An 18347-nucleotide genomic window follows, 5' to 3' on the forward strand; every position below is an offset into this window, starting at 1 on the left:
ACAGAACTCCCCAAACAAAAACGAGCAAACGAGCATGACGTCACTACGTTGCCACGCTGCCATCTGCACAGCTCCTCCCTTCCTGGGAGGGGGGAGGGGAGCCCCAGACCCCTCATGCCAGCGACCCACACCTTCAGTTTTCAGCTGATGTGACTGAGGCATGACAGTGTGACTCCAGCTCCTGTTTCTTGTCTCAATGCTGTCTTCAGGGTGGTGCTTGTGCGGGAGTAATCTTCACTGGTACTCAGGCTGCGTGTACTTAGGGTTCCCTTCACCAAGTGCCGTGTAAATACTGCCCTTGGGGCCTGGGGTTATCTTCCACAAGTCACCATGGGGTCTACCTCTGTTGGTCTTTTGCTGCTCAGTACTTGACCACCCTGAATGTGCTGGTGGGGTTTCTTCCTCCCTTGTTTCCCTTAGGGTAAAGGGTAGTTTGCACTGGTTGGGGTGCGGGGTACTGCACAGCTATTTATCACTTATTATAGCGACCGACTCAGTTCCTCCTGGGTATGTTCTCCTCTTATGGGGTTTTTCTTTCGTTTTTGTTTTTCTGCTTGGTGGGGGGGGGGGTCTGCCTTTTGGTTCATTGGCCCCTGTCTCTGACTTAGATTTTGTATACCTGTGTTTCTTGGTGGTACCCTCTGCTAGGCCCCCGTGAGTGGACACATCCCGGGGGTTTTTTTTTTGCCCCTCTTTTCGGATGACTACTGTCTCAGATCCAGCTACTGTTGGAACCGGGCACTTGGATTGTGTGTCTGGACCTCCAGGACGCGTATTGGCACATCCCGATTCATCCGGGGTTCAGAGACTGGCTCAGGTTGGTTGTGAGGCATCTCGGTTATCGCTTTTGTTGTCTCCATTCGGGTTGAACCTAGCACCTTGCGTGTTCACACCTTACCCGGGTCGTGGTGGCCCGTCTTCGTCTCTTAGGTCTTTGGGTGCTGCTGGCCTACCTCGACGACTGGCTGGTCTGGGCTCCCAGCCAGTCAGTGTGTCTGCTCGCCAGGGATTTGGTTCTTTCCCAGCTCACCGGGTTCAGATTCCTGGTGTGCTGGCGGAAATTCCATCTGATCCCCTCCTAGGTTCGGACTTGACTGGATCTTGTGTGGGACTCGCGAACCGTTTCCTTGTCTCTCCCTCCAGAGTCTCTGCATTGGCTGCTCTCCTGCCTTCACTTCAGCCTGGGGCTCCCAGGTTAACCAGTGGTTGCTCTAGGGTTTGTGCGGGAGCCTGAACTTTACGATGATGGTCTACCAGCCGGGTCAGGTTTGGCTTCGTCGGCTGTTCTGGTTAATTCGGGGATGTCCCTTCCGTCTCTCGCAATTGCTGGGTTCGGCCCCTGGGGGCCTTGCGTTGGCTGCAGCTCCCCTCTCCCTTTCCCCTCCTGGGGAGGGGGGGGAACTGCGCAGACAAGCGGCGGCGCACGTGTGACATCATGCTCGTTTGCTCGTTTTCATTTGGGAACTTCTGTCCACTCATTTAGCTTTCAGTAGTTGTGTTAACCAGAATAGGGGTTTGTTTTGGGGCGCTTATCTTTCTGGGTGCCTACCTTTCTGGGTGCCTGGCCCAGTCGATGGCAGACATAAAATGCTCCAAATCACATGTGTATTTCTATAGGCCATTGTTCCTCATGCCTCTCTGATGGGGCCAGGTTCTGGCTCGTGGTCCCTGGTAAGCCTATGAACTCCATTCACATTGACTGATGCCAAAGTCAAATAATATCCATATCAGCCTGGATAGCTCAGGGAGCCTCCGGGTCTCGCCCAGAAAATGGTGTTTCATTACATTCAATGCTGGTTTTTTTGAGTTTAAGAGATGTCTTATTACGTGTCAATGGTCATTTGTACGCTCCACTATGCTGCCTGTTGAGTGGGTATTACCACCTGCCCTGAGGCCTGTGACACTTTGATTTGCTGGGTCTCTATTTTACCTAGAGCCTCCATCTATTGAGTTCTCTGGGAGAAGCCCCTTGTGGCTCCCTGAAGCTAGTATGCTGATATAGGTCCAAACTACTAGGTGGCATTAGTCGCGGAGTTCTTTTTGGCTTATCGGGGACCATAAGCCAGAACCTGGCCACCCCAGAGATGTGCAGGTAGCAGTGGCTGGCACTACAATGAAACTTGTCTGACATTTAATCATGTTCGCCACAACCAGAAAAGCACCCAGAAAGTCAGCGAACCAAAACAGATCTTACTGATGCTGAGAAGGAAGACTGCTGCCTCCTCCTGCCTACTGCTGCTCCCCCTCAACAATGTAAACAAAGAATACAAAATTCATGAAACTAGCGCTTGCTCATTTGCCCCTCTTCCTGCCTCAGTTTGGTGGAGGAGGGAGGCAGCCAAGGGGAGGGGGTCACCCAGCAGCTCCACCCTCGGTTCTTGCTGATGGTAAACAAATTGATGTGCCCTCTCTGTCGCTCTGGCTCCAGCGTCCTGCTTTCTAGCTAAGTGAGTGTGACAATCTTAGTGCCATCTGTTGACTGAACCTAACCCATTTTCTGTATTCCCCTGTGGAAGGCTGTAGTCTCGCTGAAACAGGTGTAGTTTCCTTCGTACTATATGATTTTTTTTTCTCAGAGGCGATGTGAGAGGTGTACGTTGGACAGAAGAAAACAGTGTACAAGGAGTAGTCAGCAAGGGCAGTCCTCAGAATTGCAAGGCTTGCTTCAGTCAAAACAAGAAAAGCCTGGTCGTTGAAGGCAGTGAACTGTCTGTGGTAGCCAGCGAGCTACTGGTGTTGGAATGACGAATCCTGGGCTGGCCAAGTTGTGATTGTATACGGAGTGAACGTCCGTCAGTCCTCTATGGTTAAGGCTTGTTTGCAGTTAAGCCTTGAGAGGAAGCCAGCCAATATGCTGCTGGAGTTAGTGTTTAGACACTGATAATACTGCAGAGGGACTGGCCCATGAAATGGTTGGAAAAGTGGACTTATCAGCATGAGTATCTCAAAAGAAGTGCACAGAGGAGCCCTGAGTGTTGTGCTAGAGGGAGAACTCACCGTGATAGAGGATCACAGAGGTTTTTGTGGTGTCCTGTGTGACAGTGTACAAGTAGGGTGTTATTGGTGGTTTGTATATCTGTTGTAAATAATTACCTGTACATAGTATTTAAATACATTTGGTGACAGTTTTGTCTAGTGCTTTTTAACCCCCTTTCCCTTTTGGTTAACTTTAAGTCTTGATAATTTCCAAGAAAGGGAATAATGGATTTGCCTTTGTGGCTGTTCCTGTGCATTTTGGTGCAGTGTGTGCCTTGAGTTAAGAGTATTTGGAGCTGCATGTGTTCAGGATTCTCTGCCCTGGGTGCTTCTTTAGTGCTGCCCCTTGCACTGTCAAGGTTATCTTCCAAGGAGCACTCAGGGTTCACTTCCTTAGGTTTCCTCGCTTGTGGTGGCCTTCGCCCTTCCAGTAAGCTGTCTGTCTTTCACTATTTGTCTTTCCTTAGGTCGGGAGTGATTTTGGCTGGCGGGGACAGCTGTGATTCGCTCGACCTCAACTTGGTTCGCTGAGGTAGCACTCGCAGTCTGTTCACTGCCTTGGTCTACTGTTCTTCATTATTTACTCATCCTGCACTGTCTGGTGTCCTGAGAGATTGCGAATACTTGTTTTAATTTTTGACCTTTTCATTGGCCTTTTGTTTCACTTGTACAGTGCAGCTCTGTTGGTTGTTTTTGTTAATATGTCCTGGGTTGAGATTTGGGCATGGGTGCTCTGGAGGTCAATCAGGGGTGTTGGCAGCCCAGTACTTGGTTAGTGTTCCCAGGACTCGACACTCTTGTGTGGCCATGGGTTGGCTTTCTAGGCCGACGTTCTTGTTTTCACTATGATACCTGTAGTGCTCCCTCCTCTTTGGTAAGTGCCCTTCTCTTCCTTCTCTGTGGGTAGTTAGCTTCAGGAAGCCACAAAGGGGTTACCCCCCAGAAAACCAGCATTGAATGTAATACAATGCCAATTTTTCGGTGAGCCCCAGTGACTCCTTGACACCCTTCCTTCCTCAGGGAGTCGGGCTTCTGCATCATTTGTCAAACTGACAACCGTGTGGCCGGTGAGGCACGGTCTCTCCAGGGGCTCGCCCAGAAATTGGCAGTTTAAGAGCAGCTTTGATGCCTGGTATTTGGAAAGATTACTACAGAATATTGGCATTGTCAATAAAGCTATTCATGAACCTGGACTGAGTTGTGTAGTCCCATTATATAATTCTATGATTCTTTCATAGCACATTTTCATGTTAAATCACAATAATTATTTGAAGAAGAATGAAGAGCATGTTTACTCTCCACAGATGTGGTACTGCAGCTGATGATGCCAATCTTATTGCATCTTTTGGTGGTTTTGGACGTGACTTTTGTCTTCATGCCATTCCTTGTGAAGTGTATCAAGTCCTCATGAAGTACATGTCTCTCATGGTTACACAAGAACAACATAAGTAAGTAAACCAGGGTATCTATATTGTAGCCTAAATGTCTGTATTTGCTGTTCCTACAAAACAACAGTTTATTGGTTCATTATTAGAGGTTTTATCTCAGAACTTGTTCCATAGTGTACATTATTCTTGTATTTGTTATCCATCTTTTAGTATATTACGTTTTTCTGGTGTGTTGTTTCTCTGGAGGAGCTTCTGGTGTGGTTTCTGATGCTATCTCGCTGAGTCACATTGACCATAGGAGTCCTGTTTAGCTTACTGGGGCCTTGAGCCAGAACCTAGCTTCCCTCTTGGAGACACAGAGAACTGGGGAATGTTAGTCATCTGCATCAAGAAAGCATCCAGAAAGTCAGTGAATCATTACAGACAACAGCAAGGTTCTTAGAAAACAAGCTCAAAAGCTCAAACCTGCTCCCCCTAGTGCAAATGGCCACCAACAGTTGGTGCTCTGGGCACTCCAACCTTTTGCCTCGGCCATTGTCTGTTGCTGATGTCTAAGCAACTCGACTAGTCCCATTTCAGAGGGTGAGATATGTGGGTGTTGGTCTAGTCACATACTCTGTCCTGATCTCTTTCCTTGCCACTCTGATTAGGTTCACTTTATCACTTTATGTCCACATTTTTTCCTCCTGCCCTTGTTTCATATTCTATTTCCTCAACTCCATTTCCTGCCCTTCTTTATTTTTCTCTTTGCTTTTCTCCTATATTTCTCTTAACGTCCTTTCTTGCTTACTTATGTCTCAGTCGGTGAACACCTGGTCGTATCATCCCCCCCCCATCCCTTAATATTCTCTTCTTTACCAGTATACTTCACTGGAAGACTTCTATGGAAGGTCTTTGCCTGGGTGTCCTGCTTGGTTAGTCACTTTCAGATCTTGGCAACATCCTGGAGAGGATTCTGGGAGTGTTGTTCTACCCCCAAGCCCATGCTCTCCTCTGGAGCCATAGGTTCTGTTCTTTTGGAATGGGTGAACAGTTCTTCTTTAACAACTTTTTTGTATTCAGACTGACAAAGAATGAGACGATTGGCTCCTGGAGGAGTCCTTGGTGATTGATGCTCGGTTTGTCCTGCCCCGGGCACACCACTTGTTGTATTTCATCACGGCAGGTTTATCGTTGCCTGCAAGCCACCTGTACTGCTTCAATGTATGCCCTATTTGTTGATCCAGTGTCCTTTGTTCCCTCTTCTGAGGCATGGTTGTCCCAGGTTGTTCACAGGTGTCATTGGCTCTAGCAAACCTGCTGGCTGCCTTCACACCCCAAGTTTGTGAGTGTGCGGCTTTGGCCGCTGTGTTCGCTAACTTGTCCTGGGCTACTCGGGTTTGAGAGATCTCTGTGGATCTCAGTGGCTTGTGTATTTGCCATTTTTCCCCGTAGTAAGGCCCATGTTTTCTGTCTGTCTCTGTTTGATAGCTTCTGTTCACTGTTCTTTTTAAGACAGCTTCAGGGAGCACCTGAGACTTCTCCAGAAAACCAGAATTGAATGTAATAAAATGCTTCTTTCTTTTTAGAGCCTAAATAGCTTCCTGAAGATATATAATAGAGAATATAGAACAGAAGCCTGAAGCTTCTGGTGGTAGTACCTATTGAGAGTCATTTGTACTATGGGATTCACGCCAGTTTAGAGAGAACCAGTAGTTTTAACGGAATAGATTGTAGAGTCATTTTGCTGTTCCAGTGCATCATGTTCTGTGAATCTTGCAGTTGTCTGTCTGACTACTGGCTTTTCTGGGGGGAACCCCTTCAGCTCCCTGGAGCTATCTGGGCTGATATAAATGTATTAAACCCTGGCATCAGTCAATGACTCGGGCATCATGGAGTTCTAGGCCTACCGGGGACCACGAGCCAGAACCTGGCCCCCCTCAGAGAATCATGAGGAACAATGACCTATAGAAACCCCCAGTGTGGTTGGAAGCATTCTATGTCTGCCATCAACCAGATGAGGCACCCAGAAAGGTAAGTGCCCCAAAACAAACCCCTATTCTGAACACTATCGCTCGGTAACGATGCAGCAAGAGGAGTTCCACTAACAACTGCAGCATTGTGTCAACGGTGCGGTAAAGTAGCAGCGTCTTTGGAAAGGTCTTGCCGCGGTTTTGGACTTTATATGCATATCTCCTGTAGGGAATTTCATTGCGAATACATTTATACCAAAATGAAAGACCTAGGACCAGAATTGAGGTAAGAAAGTTGAAAAGAGTATACCCATTTTATTGCTCTTTATTAGCCCTCACTGGGGTAACACTCCGTCACTTTCTCTGTTTGTTGTGGGTAGTACGTCGGGCTTTTGGACATTATATGCATATACTCCTGTAGAGAATTCTATTGCAAACACAATGATACCAAAATGAAAGACCTAGGACGAGAATTGAGATGTCCAAAGTGAAAGAGAGTGTATACATTTTATTACTCTTGCGCGCACCCGGGTAACACGCTCTCATTTTCTCACTTCTCGCCGGGCTTTTGGGTTTTATATGTATTTAGTCCCATAGAGAATTCTATTGCAAACGCATTGATACCAAATTGAAAAACATAGGACGAGAATTGAGATGACAGAGTTGAAAAGAGTATAAACTTTTCAGTATTACCGTTCTCTCTAATGTAATGAGACGCCTTGGGGTGGCACAGCGCTCTCTTTCTGGTACCTCTTTCATCACGTCGGCGGGTGGAGCGCGCTGCGGTTTTTGACATTATATGCATATACTCGTGTTGGGAATTCTATTGCAAACACATCGATACCAAAATAAAAGACCTAGAACATGAATTGAGGTGACCAAAGTGAAAAGAGTGTACACATTTTATTCCTCTTGCGCGCTCCCGGGTAACTCGCTCTCACTTTCTCTGTTTGCTGCGGGTGGTAAGCCGGGCTTTGGAGTTTATATGCATTTAGTCCTGTAGAGAATTCTATTGTGAACACATTGATATCAAATTGAATATCGTAGGACGAGAATTGAGGTGACAAAGTTGAAAAGAGTATACACTTCAGAATTACGGCATTCTCCCTAGCGCTCCCGCAGAACGCCCAAACCCACCTGAGGTAGTGCAGCACTCGTGGGCCCAGAGTGCGAAAGTGTTAAAATATTGCTACTGAAAGCCAAACTAATGAACAGAACTCCCCAAATGAAAACGAGCAAACGAGCATGACATCACCACGTCACAGCGCCGCTGTCTGTGCAATCTTCTCCCTCCCCCCATCCCTGGAGGGGGGAAGGGGGAGCCCCAGACCCCTGCCTCAGGTATCCAAACCCTCCAGTTCTGTGACTGATTTGGAGCTGGCAGGGTCGTGTGCCTTTGGCTCCAGCATTTTCCAGTTCTGTGACTTGTGGTGTGGTGCTGTCTCCGGTAGTGTGCGAGCCAGGAATAATTTCTCCAGTACTTGGGCTGCATGTGCCTAGGGATCCCTTCCCTAGGTGGCCTGTAAGTAGTGCCCTTGGGGGCTTGGGGTTACCTTCCACAAGTCACCAATGTATCTTCGCTGTGTCTTTTGCGGCTCGGTGATTGACCGCCCTCAGAGTCGGCTGGGGTGTTTCTTGCTTCCTTGTTTGCCTCTGGGTAGGGTGTAGTTTTTGTCATTGATTAGGGGCACAGGGTACTAGTGCAGCTAGTTGTCACCTCTCATAGCAGAGGGTTCTGTTCTGCCTGGGCACGTTGTACTCTTGTGGGGCTTTTCCTTTCATTTTTGTTTTCCTGCCTGATGGGGAGTCTGCCTCTTGGTTTGGTCACACCCTTGTATTGGTGGTCCTCTGCTAGGCCACCCCGCAAGTGTACACATCCCGGGGAGTTCAGCTTGGTAGTGTTTGGGCGCCGGTTAGCAGTATCTGCCTGAGCTTCCCTTCGCGAGATAACGTGACTAAGGGCCCTGGGAAACCCCGCGGGGGCTCTCTGGTCCAATGGACGTGATCCCTGGGTCCCCTCTCGCTTCGTGCGAGTTTAAAAGGTTGCTCTGTACCCTTGTCTCAGGGTGACACTCACCGGTTGTGTCCTCCATCATGCAGCCTGTTGGGTCAGGTGACAGCTTTCAACCCAGAGTCTTGCAAGTTTTGTTCCTTGTGCTCCAGTTCACCCAGTCTAATATGCCTAGTGACCAGTGGGTGCAGGCTGCTTCGTCATTGCATGCTCGATTTAGGTTGCTGCAACACTGCTAGATTGGTTGCTACCTCCTGATGCCCCGAGACTGCCCAGTTTTGGTTATGGGGACCTGGATTTGGGGTTGTTAGGTCGCCTCAACTTTGGTTCCATCCACGCCCCCTTGTACTTCCCCTTCTGTTTTGTCCTGGTCCTCCTCCCCTTGCTTCCGGCTCCGAAGCGTCTTGAGGGTTTCGGAGTCAAGGCAGGGTTTAGTTGGCTTTGAGACTCAGGCGGTTTCGGGAGATGCTCCTTACAGGGTGGCAGCGAAGGCATTCAAACTGGGTCCTCCAGCCGGAGCTTCTGGGTCTGACCAGTGGGCCACCCACATTCCTGCTTTTTCAGCTGCTCCTGCCCTTTCTTTTGAGGTGGGGGGTTAGGAGGACGGCTCGGCCCGGGGCCTCTTAGGGAGGTTCCTGGGGCAGGGAAGGGGTTGATTTGGGGGGCCTTGAGCCCCACTGGACCCCGCTTGGGTTTTTGTACCCTCTGAGCGGAGCTTGGTGTTACAAGGTTCTCTTATTCCCCGTTCTCGTACAAGTTTGATTTGGTATCTTCCCCTCCCCGGGTTCGGTTCTGTGGTTCAGTGGGTTCTTCAGTCCTGTCTTTCCAGAAGTTTTTGGCCTCCCACATCCTGCCCCATGTGATGCGGGAGGCCATTGCAGCTTACCTCCTGTGCGACTCGGATTACGCTGTCATAATGGAGCCTACTTCTTTCGTGTGTGGATATTCCTGTCCCTACTGGGTTTATTATGAGGTTCTAGAGTCGTCCTGGCTTGCGAACTATCCCTTTTTCTCGGAAGCATGGCATTCTTTCTGTCGATCCTGCGTGCTTGAGTGGCGCGAGCCTTATATGGTGGTCCAGGTTTTCCTAAGGTGGGAGTTTGAACACCTCAATGCATGCTTGTTTGCTCCTGCCCTTCCTTGGGATGTTGGTGGGGTGCAGCTTCACATGCAGGTAACGACCCTTTCGGCTGCGTTGGTCGCTGAGGACTTTCACGCCCATGGCCTTTTGGCTTCAGTCTTGTGCTTCTTTTCCATTCTCAAGCTGTCTTCAGACTGACTTGAGGATGATGTGGAGGCGCTTGGGACCACTCCTGGGTCTGGTGCATTAGCCTCAGAGGTTGGTGTGTCGGTTGCTCTTTTGAAGCTGTTCGTGCCGATCCTGGGGGATGCGGTGTCTCTGTTTTTTGCTTCCCGTCTCACGAGTCTGCGGTTGTGCAATATCTGCAGGCAGCTTCTTCTAGTTGCCATTCCATGTTGGATTTATTGGTTCTCCAGGAGGGGGGAGGGGGCATAAGGGGTCTTCCCGGAAGGGTCGTGCCAGGGTGCGGGGTTGCTCTTGTCGTGGAAGGCCAGTGGTGCCGGTTTCGGAGCCATCTTCATCTGGTCAGTGCAGTGATCGCTCTGTGCGGAGGTCGGGTTCTTGTAAGGGGCGTCGGCTCTTTCGCGGTTCGTCCCATTGCCGGGTCGATGGGGGTGACTAGCTCAGTTTCCTTACGACTGGTCCCACGAGTTGTGGGCTTTTCGGGTTGTTTCGTGCGGCCTGCAGTGGCGTTGGGTGGCCCTCCTCCTCCTCCTCCTCCTCCTCCTCCTCCTCCTCCTTAGGGAGGTTCGCGGTTGGTGGGACAGGCCTCTATTCCTGCCTTTGTCGAGTCATCTCGGAGTGGGTTTGCTGGGGCATTGTCGAAACGACCTCATGCTTCTGGTGGGTTTCCTGCCTGTTTCCGGTTACAAAACGGGACTGCGCGGACTTTAGGTTCATTCTGGACTTGTCCCGTCTGAACCCGTGGGTTTATTGCCCATCCTTTCGGATGACCCCTCTGCCCCAGGTCCATCTTCACTTAAGAGAAGAGAAGGATGTGTATTGGCACATCTCGATTCATCCGGGGTTCAAGTACTGGCTAGGATTTGTTGTGGGGCATCAGGGTTACCGATTTCGTTGCCTTCCATTCGTTTTGAATCCTGCACCTCGTGTTTTCACACACCTTACCCGAGTCGTAGTGGCCCCTCTTCGTGTCTTCGGGGTTCGGGTTCTGGCCTTCCTCGACGACTGGCTGGTGTGGGCTCCCAGCCAGCCAGCTCCCAGCTCACCAGGGATTTGGTTCTTTTTCAGCTTGCCGGGTTCAAGTTCCTGGTGAACTGGAGGAAGTCCCATCTGGTCCCCTCCTAGGTTCAGTCTTGGCTGGGTCTTGTGTGGAACGCTCGAAGTGTTTCCTTGTCTCTCCCTCCAGAGGCTCTGCTTCGGCAGCAGTCCCGGACTCGAACAGGGTCCTGGCTGCTCGCTACCTTATTAATGTTCCTGGGCCTAGTCAGGCCTGTGTTGCATTGGGTCGGCAAATGCAGCCAGTTGTCTCAATTTCGAGTTGAGGGGGGGGGGCTTATCTTGAGGTTATCTTGAGATGATTTCGGGGCTTTAGTGTCCCCGCGGCCCGGTCCTCGACCAGGCCTCCACCCCCAGGAAGCAGCCCGTGACAGCTGACTAACACCCAGGTACCCATCTTACTGCTAGGTAACAGGGGCATAGGGTGAAAGAAACTCTGCCCATTGTTTCTCGCCGGCGCCCGGGACCACAGGATCACAAGTCCAGCGTGCTGTCCGCTCGGCCGACCGACTGACCCCCCCGGGTAAGTCCCTCTTGTTTACTTTTTGGGTAAGTAGCTCCAGGGAGCCGAAGGGGCTTCCCCCCAAAAAAACAGCCTTGAATGTAATGAAATGCCATTTTCTGGGTAAGACCCGGAGGCTCCCCGGCAACCTTTTCATCCCTCTGGTCGGCTTTTTTTTTTTTTTTTTTTTTTTTTTTTTTTTTTTTTTTGCGTGTTTTTACATCCAGCCTCAGAACTGGGGTTTGGATAACCGACGCAGAGGTCTGGGGCTCCCCTTTCCCCCTCCCGGGGAGGGGGGGATACACAGACAGCATCGCGGTGACGTGGTGAATCATGCTCCGTTTGCCCGTTTTCATTTGGGGAGTTTGGGGAGTTCTGTCCACTAATTTGCTTACCTTTCTGGGTGCCTGACTTGGTCGATGGCAGCAGAATGCTTCCAACCACATGGGGGTTTCTGTAGGCCATTGCTCCTCGTGCCTCTCTGAGGGGCCCAGGTTTTGACTCATGGTCCCCGGTAAGCTTAGAACTTCATGCACATTGACTGATGCCAGGATCTAATACATTCATATCAGCCCGAATAACTTTGGGAAGCCTCCGGGTCTCACCCAGAAAATGGCGTTTCATTACATCAACGCTGATTTTTTAATGTTGTCTTGGTGAGGATGATTGTAGCAATTCCCAGTGCCTCTGCTAGAGGGCCAGGTTCTGGCTCTTGTTTCTATTAATCTCCTTTCATGATCTTAGCTTTTGTGAAACCTAAGATACAATGCCAATCATTCCTTACTCTGACAGAGCAGACTAAATGACTGTTCTGCAACAATAATCATTTCAAAGCAATGTTTACATCAGTTTGCTCTCCTCTACAGGAAATGTTGTAAAACTGTGACCTACAATACCAAGGAAACTGCTGAGCCCTCTGAACCTGTGGCATCTACCAGCAACAGTGTTGATCATGATGATGAATTGAACAGTCAACTTGCTCCACAGAAGTGTGAAGTTGAGGCTGAGAGATCAACAGAAGATCATGAGCAGATAATGGTAGAGCATATTACTGAGCAACCTGAGGAGACTAAACTTAGTCAAATTGTACACGATAGTGAGGTAATACCTGGCAGCTACAGCACTGAGGATATGGCAGTAGCACTTCCATTACCTAACAATATTGACATTAATACTTGTGTCAAAAATCTGCAGCCCAGAAATTCCACTATTCAACAAGCAGTTAAAAGTAGTGATGGAAACACGAATGTGAATCAGGAAATCTCGGTTAATGGTGAAAAATCTACACAGAAAGATGTGCCGGATGTGAGCGTCAAAGATTCAAATACTGATCACTTAATAAAAGAATCCTCCACCCCGTCCTCAGAGATACCCCTTGACAAGTGTGCACTGAGAAGTCTGACACGATATGGTGAGAGTTCGTTATCGCATCAGATGCAGAATTCCGAGAGTAGTCAACAGTCAGTAAGCCTTCTTGGAGCTGCTGATGTCAGTAGTCAAGAGTCGACTAGTCTTCTGGGAGTTAGCGATGTCGGCGACAACAAAGTAACTCGAGCTTCAAAGAATGAGTGTTCTTCAAATGAAAATGTCAAGGTTGAAGGAATACCAGCGGAAAAGAATGATAGACGAACTCAAGGAAGTCAGAGATACAGAGAAAAGGGAATCGTAACCAAGTCAATTATAAAGGACGAGTTGGTGGAGCTTGAAAAAGAAAATCTAAAGAATACCGGTAACTTTCAGCCAGCTATCAATAGGACCAAGAAGGAAACCATTGCAATCAGGTCAGCCAGCATTAGAAAATATTATGTCGCAAGGTACGAAAGATGCAAAGATGCTGCCTGATGAAAAGGAAGAAGTTGTTCTAATTCAAAATCATCTACCACATGAAAGTCAAAAAACCATTATCTCTCAGAGTAAATCTACTAATAGTAAACCATTGTTCTCAGATTCATCTAACCGATCAAACTCAAGTCAAAAAGGTGATTTCCAGAAAACTGCCAACTTTCCTATTGGTAACAAAGATCCAGAAAATACTGATTATGAAACTCCTCTGAAAGAATCTTTAATCCCAACTAAACGGAAGTTCAAAAGAATTCGTAAACCAGCAAATTCAGACTCCAGTTCTGAGGGAAGTGATTCAGAAGCAATCCTCAATCCACCAAAACGTAAACCTAAAGTTATATCAAGCAGCAGTAGTAACCAGTCTTCTGCCACTCAGAAAACTTGCATTACAAAATCTGAAAGTCTAGAACAGCATCCTTTGGATTCTGAGGAGATGAGAGATTTGGAAAGACTTGACCAAAATGTTTGGGAGTATTTTGGATATCCCTGATGAAGATGCAATAAGTAAGACAGATGAACAGAATTCTCAGATCAGTAATGATGATGGGCAGTCACAGAAATTACGTGATATTGCTGAACAAGATGAACCTCTGCCAGTAACCTCTTCAATACCCTCAGATGATGAGGAGATCCCCAGCACAGCTGAGGTTGTGCGGAATGTTAATGCAGATATGTTATTAATCCGAAAAATGCGTGAGAGAGAGGCTGACGATTCTGAAGTGATCATTGTAACATCACAGGACTCGACATTCTCTAGCAGCACAAAAAATTTATTTACTAAGGTGGATAAATCTCTCTCAAAGGCCGAAGCTCTTTTTGAAACTGACAACAATATATTTGAAGATCTTTGTACTCCGCTTGAAGAGAAAAGCAGTGGTGGGACAGTAACAACCAAAGACTGCACAAAATCAAATCACAGCACAAAATCACATCCTAACAATAAAGCTGAACTTGGTATGTTATTAAAGAATAATCATATTGTTATAGTATTTTTAATTGTTGCTTTATTAAATTTTCTGAATCCGTTGACTGCTTAGAATAATTATAAATTTTACAGAGCAAATTATTATTGCCGGTGATCAGTTATTTCACTTCCCCTGGCACGTTCATGTTATCTTACTTATTTTCTGGGGGGAGCCCCTATGGCTCCCTGGAGCTATCCATGGCTGATATGGATACCCTAACTATTTTGCATCAGTCGATGTGGGTGGAGTTCTAGGCTTATCGGGGACCACGAGCCAGAACCTGGCCCCCTCACAGAGGCATGGGGAGCAATGGCCCATAGAATGCACATGTGATTTGAAGCATTCTATATCTGCTCCCCAAGAAAAACAAACAAACAAGCATGACAGTCACACGAGCTGCGCTGCATGTCTGCACAGCTCCCCCCTCCCCGGGAGGGGGAAGGGGGAGCCCCAGACCCCCGCGCCAGCGATCCCTGCCCAAGTTCCTCGGCTGATGGGATAGTGCACGGTCGTGTGGCTCCAGCTCCGGTCTTGTCTCAGTGCTGTGACTTGTTTGTTTGCAGTGCTGCTCTTACGGTGGTCGTGTGAGCTGGGAGTAGTATTCTCAGGTACTCGGGCTGCATGTGCTTAGGGTCACCTTCCCTGAGTGCCCTGTAAGTACTGCCCTTGGGGCTTGGGGTTGCCTTCCACAAGTCACCTTGGGTCTGCCTCTGTTGGCTTTTCGCTGCTTGGCGTTTGGCCGCCCCGAGTGTTTGGGGGTTTTCCTCCCTTGTTTACCTTGGGGTAAGTGGTAGTTATAGCACTGGTGGGGCGCAGGGTACTGCGTAGCTAGTTTTCACCTATAACAGCGGCCGGCTCTGTTCCCTCTGGGTGCGTTGTCCACTTGTGTGATTTTTCTTTTATTTTTATTTTTGCCTGGTAGGGGGGGTCTGCCTTGTGTTTCCCCCTCCCCCTTATAATAGGGTCATTTGTGTGGTGGCACCCCCTGCTTCGCCCTCACGGGTAGACACGTCCCGTGGGTTCAGCTTTAGCAGTTTGCTTGGTAGTTTGGTGGTCTGGTTAGCAGTACCCTGCCTGGGATAACCCTTGGCAGACCCAGTCTAAGGGGCCCTGGGAAACCCCCGGGGGCTCTCGGGTCCGACAGTGGAGACCCTTGCGTCCCCTCTCGCTTTGTGCGAGTTGAGGGTTGCTCTGTCCCTTTGTCTCAGGGTGACCCTCCTTGTTTTTGCCTCCGTCATGCTGCCTGTTGGGTCGGTGACACATTCGACCCTGAGTCCTGCGAGCTTTGTTGCTTGTTCGTGACTCCATTTACCCAGTTTGCTGATGAATTCCCTTGGGTGCAGGCAGCTTGCGCGTTGCAGGGCTGCCTGGGTTGCGCCCAGGTTGTCGCTTCCCTGGACGCCCCGAGGCTGCCCCACTTTGTATAGGGACCCAGACTTGGGCAGTTTCGGGGGTTGCCCCGTCCGGAGTAGCTGCGGAGGCATTCGAGTCTGTTCCTCCGGCCGATGCTCCGGGGTCTGACCAGTGGGCCCCTTCTCTTCCAGCTCTTTCGGCTGCCCTGGCTTTATCTTGTGAGTCCTGGGCTTTGGAGGTCGACTCGGCCCCGGGGCCTGGTGTAGAGGCTCAAAGGGTTGGGGAGGAGCGGCCTTGGGGGCCTTGGGCTACCTTACCTTGAGGTTACCTTGAGGTTACCTTGAGGTGCTTCCGGGGCTTAGTGTCCCCGCGGCCCGGTCGTCGACCAGGCCTCCTGGCTGCTGGACTGATCAACCAGGCTGTTGGACGCGGCTGCTCGCAGCCTGACGTATGAGTCACAGCCTGGTTGATCAGGTATCCCTTGGAGGTGCTTATCCAGTTCTCTCTTGAACACTGTGACGGGTCGGCCAGTTATGCCCCTTATGTGTAGTGGAAGCGTGTTGAACAGTCTCGGGCCTATGATGTTGATAGAGTTCTCTCTCAGAGAGACTCCATTGGACCCCGCCTGGATTTCCGTCCTTCTGCGCGGGGCTTACTGTTGCAAGGAGTGGGGTTTTCTTTTCCCCCCTCTGCGTACGATTTGGACTTGGGTTCTGCTCCTCCCTAGGTTTAGTTCTGTGTCCCTGTGGTTCTTCAGTTCTGTCTTCCGGAGGTTTTCGGCTACCCGCATCTCTTCGCCTGCAGTGCGGTTGGCCTTTGCAGCTTACCTCTTGCATGACCCGGAGTTTGCCTCCGTAATGGTTCCTTCTTCGTTCGAGTTTGGATCGTCGTGTCCTTACCGGGTGCGTTGTGAGGTCCCGGGTTCGTCCTGGCTTGTAGACTGCTCCTTGTTTTCGCTGGATGCTTGGGACTCGTTCTGTCGAGACCGCATGTTTGAGTGGCGTGGGGCATTGACGGTGGTCCTGGTTTTCCTGGGGGCGGTTTTGCACATTTTAATGAGCGTCTTTTCGCTCCTGCCCTTCTGTGGGATGTTGGTACAGGGTGGCTCTTTGTGCGGGTTCCTTCCCTGTCGGCTGCACTTGTGGTGGTGGAATTGCGCGCTCGTGGCTTTTTGGTTTCGGTCCTGCTTTTCTTTTCCCTTCAGGAGCTGTCTTTGGATTGGCTTACGGAGGATGTAGAGGCGCTTGGGGACGTTCCTGGGTCTGGCACCTTGGTTTCTGCTGCTCGGGCGTCATCTGCCATGTTGAAGCTCTTTGCGCCGGTCCTGCGGGAGGCGTTGCTACAGTTTTGTTGTGGGGCGTCAGTGCTACCCCTTTCTTTGTCTCCCCTTTGGGTTGTATCTGGCACCTCACGTGTTCACACACCTTACCCAGGTCATGGTGGCCCGTTTGCGGCTGTTACGTGTTTGGGTGATGGCTTACCTCGACCACTGGCTGGTTTGGGCTCCAGGTCGGTCCGCGTGTCTGCTCGCCAGGGATTGGTGTTTTCCCAGCTCGCCGGGTTCGGGTTCCTGGTGAACTGGTGGAAATCCCGTTGGTTCCCTCCCAGGTTCAGTCCTGGCTGGGTCTTGTGTGGGACTTGGACCGCTTCCTTGTCTCTTCCTTCGGAGTCTCTCCTTCAGTTGCGGTCTTGCCTGTGTCTGTTTCTGGGGGGCTCCTAGGTCACCCAGCGGTTGCTCGAGGGTTTGTGCGGGATCCTGAGCTTCGCGATGTTGTTCTACCCACTGGGTTGGGTTTGGCTTCGTCGGCTGTTCTGGTTCCTTCGGGGACGTCCCTTCCGCCTCTCTCGCGATCGCTGGGTTCGACCCCGGGGACTTTGCGTCGCCGGCTTCATCTACGGATTTGGGTTTTCGGGGTTCAATGCCTTGGCGCCTGCCTGAGCCCTCGCTCGCCGTGTTCCCAGATGCTACATCGCTAGGCTCCGGCTTTGTGACCAGTGCTCACCAGGTCGGCCAGGGGCAGTGGGGTCCGTCCTTCCGTCAGGTCCACTGCACGGTGCGGGTGTTCGCGGCTGTATGGTTTGCGCTTTGGAGGGTTCGGGTCGCCCGCGGATCGTCGTTCCAGCTCTATTCGGACTGCTCCCTGGTGGTTCCTTACCTGAATCGAGGGGGTTCGATGTGGTCCTTGGCTCTTTAGGGTTGGTCCCTTCGGGTGACTCGTCTGCCGAGTTCTCAGGGTTTGGCTCTCCTGGCAGTTGCCGCCTGGGGGGTGTCTAACGTCCTGGTGGTTGGCCTGTCCAGGTTCGTCCCCTGTCCACGGTGTGGTCGGTCGACGCCGACTCCTTCCTTTGGCTCTGCCGGATGTTCGGGCGCCCGGAGGTGGACCTCTTCGCGTCAGCATTGTCGAGGAGTCTTCCATTTTCCGTGGCGCCCTTCCCCGACTGCAAGGGTGTCGGGTTCGACGCCTTTCGGCGGGTCTGGTCAAGATGGGGATTCCTGTACCTCTTTTCCCTGGTTCAGCTGTTATTCCTGGTCCTGGCTTGCTTGGAGGCTTCCCAGGGTCGTGTGGTCTTCTTGGCCCCGTGGTGACCAGCCTAGCCATGGTTTCCGGGGGCTGCTTCCACGGTGTCCGAACCCGGAGCTTTTTCCACGGCTCCGCCTCTTCTGGAGATCGGGCTGGTCCGATACGAGTCTGGTTTGCTCTTCTCCACGAGTCTTTGTGTTTGGTGTTTTTGACTTGTGTTTCTCACCATCCCTATGGTGAGCAGTTGGCTTCTTTGTTGGTTTCTCACTTGCAAGTTCCTCTCGGCGGCAGTATGACGTTTCTTAGTGGTCCTTCCGGTTCATTTGGCCCTTCGTTGTTGTTCTTCGCTTTCGGTTTGGGTGGTGTTGTCCTTTCTCTCTTGGTTGTTCCAGGCCTGTCGTCTGCTGCCTAATACTGTCGCCCTGTATCGTTCAGCGCTGGCGGAGTGCTAGCTTTCGGTATCGAATGTTCCTTCTGCACCATTTCTCAGGCTGTCTCAGTGCGTTGTTTCACCTC

The 18347-nt window shown here is 50.4% G+C and overlaps 1 non-coding gene across 1 annotated transcript in view; it reads left to right on the top strand.

Moving 5' to 3' along the window:
• Positions 1 to 18347, top strand: part of LOC123771312 (uncharacterized) — a 74699-nt gene that overhangs the window by 25559 nt on the left and 30793 nt on the right. Inside the window, exons 6-7 of the transcript XR_011222853.1 lie at positions 4281 to 4424; positions 12016 to 13949. This is a non-coding gene — a transcript (uncharacterized protein). The remainder of the gene's footprint in view (positions 1 to 4280; positions 4425 to 12015; positions 13950 to 18347) is intronic.

The sequence above is a fragment of the Procambarus clarkii genome, chromosome 54 (genome assembly GCF_040958095.1).
Source record: "Procambarus clarkii isolate CNS0578487 chromosome 54, FALCON_Pclarkii_2.0, whole genome shotgun sequence".
Taxonomy (NCBI): Eukaryota; Metazoa; Arthropoda; class Malacostraca; order Decapoda; family Cambaridae; genus Procambarus; species Procambarus clarkii.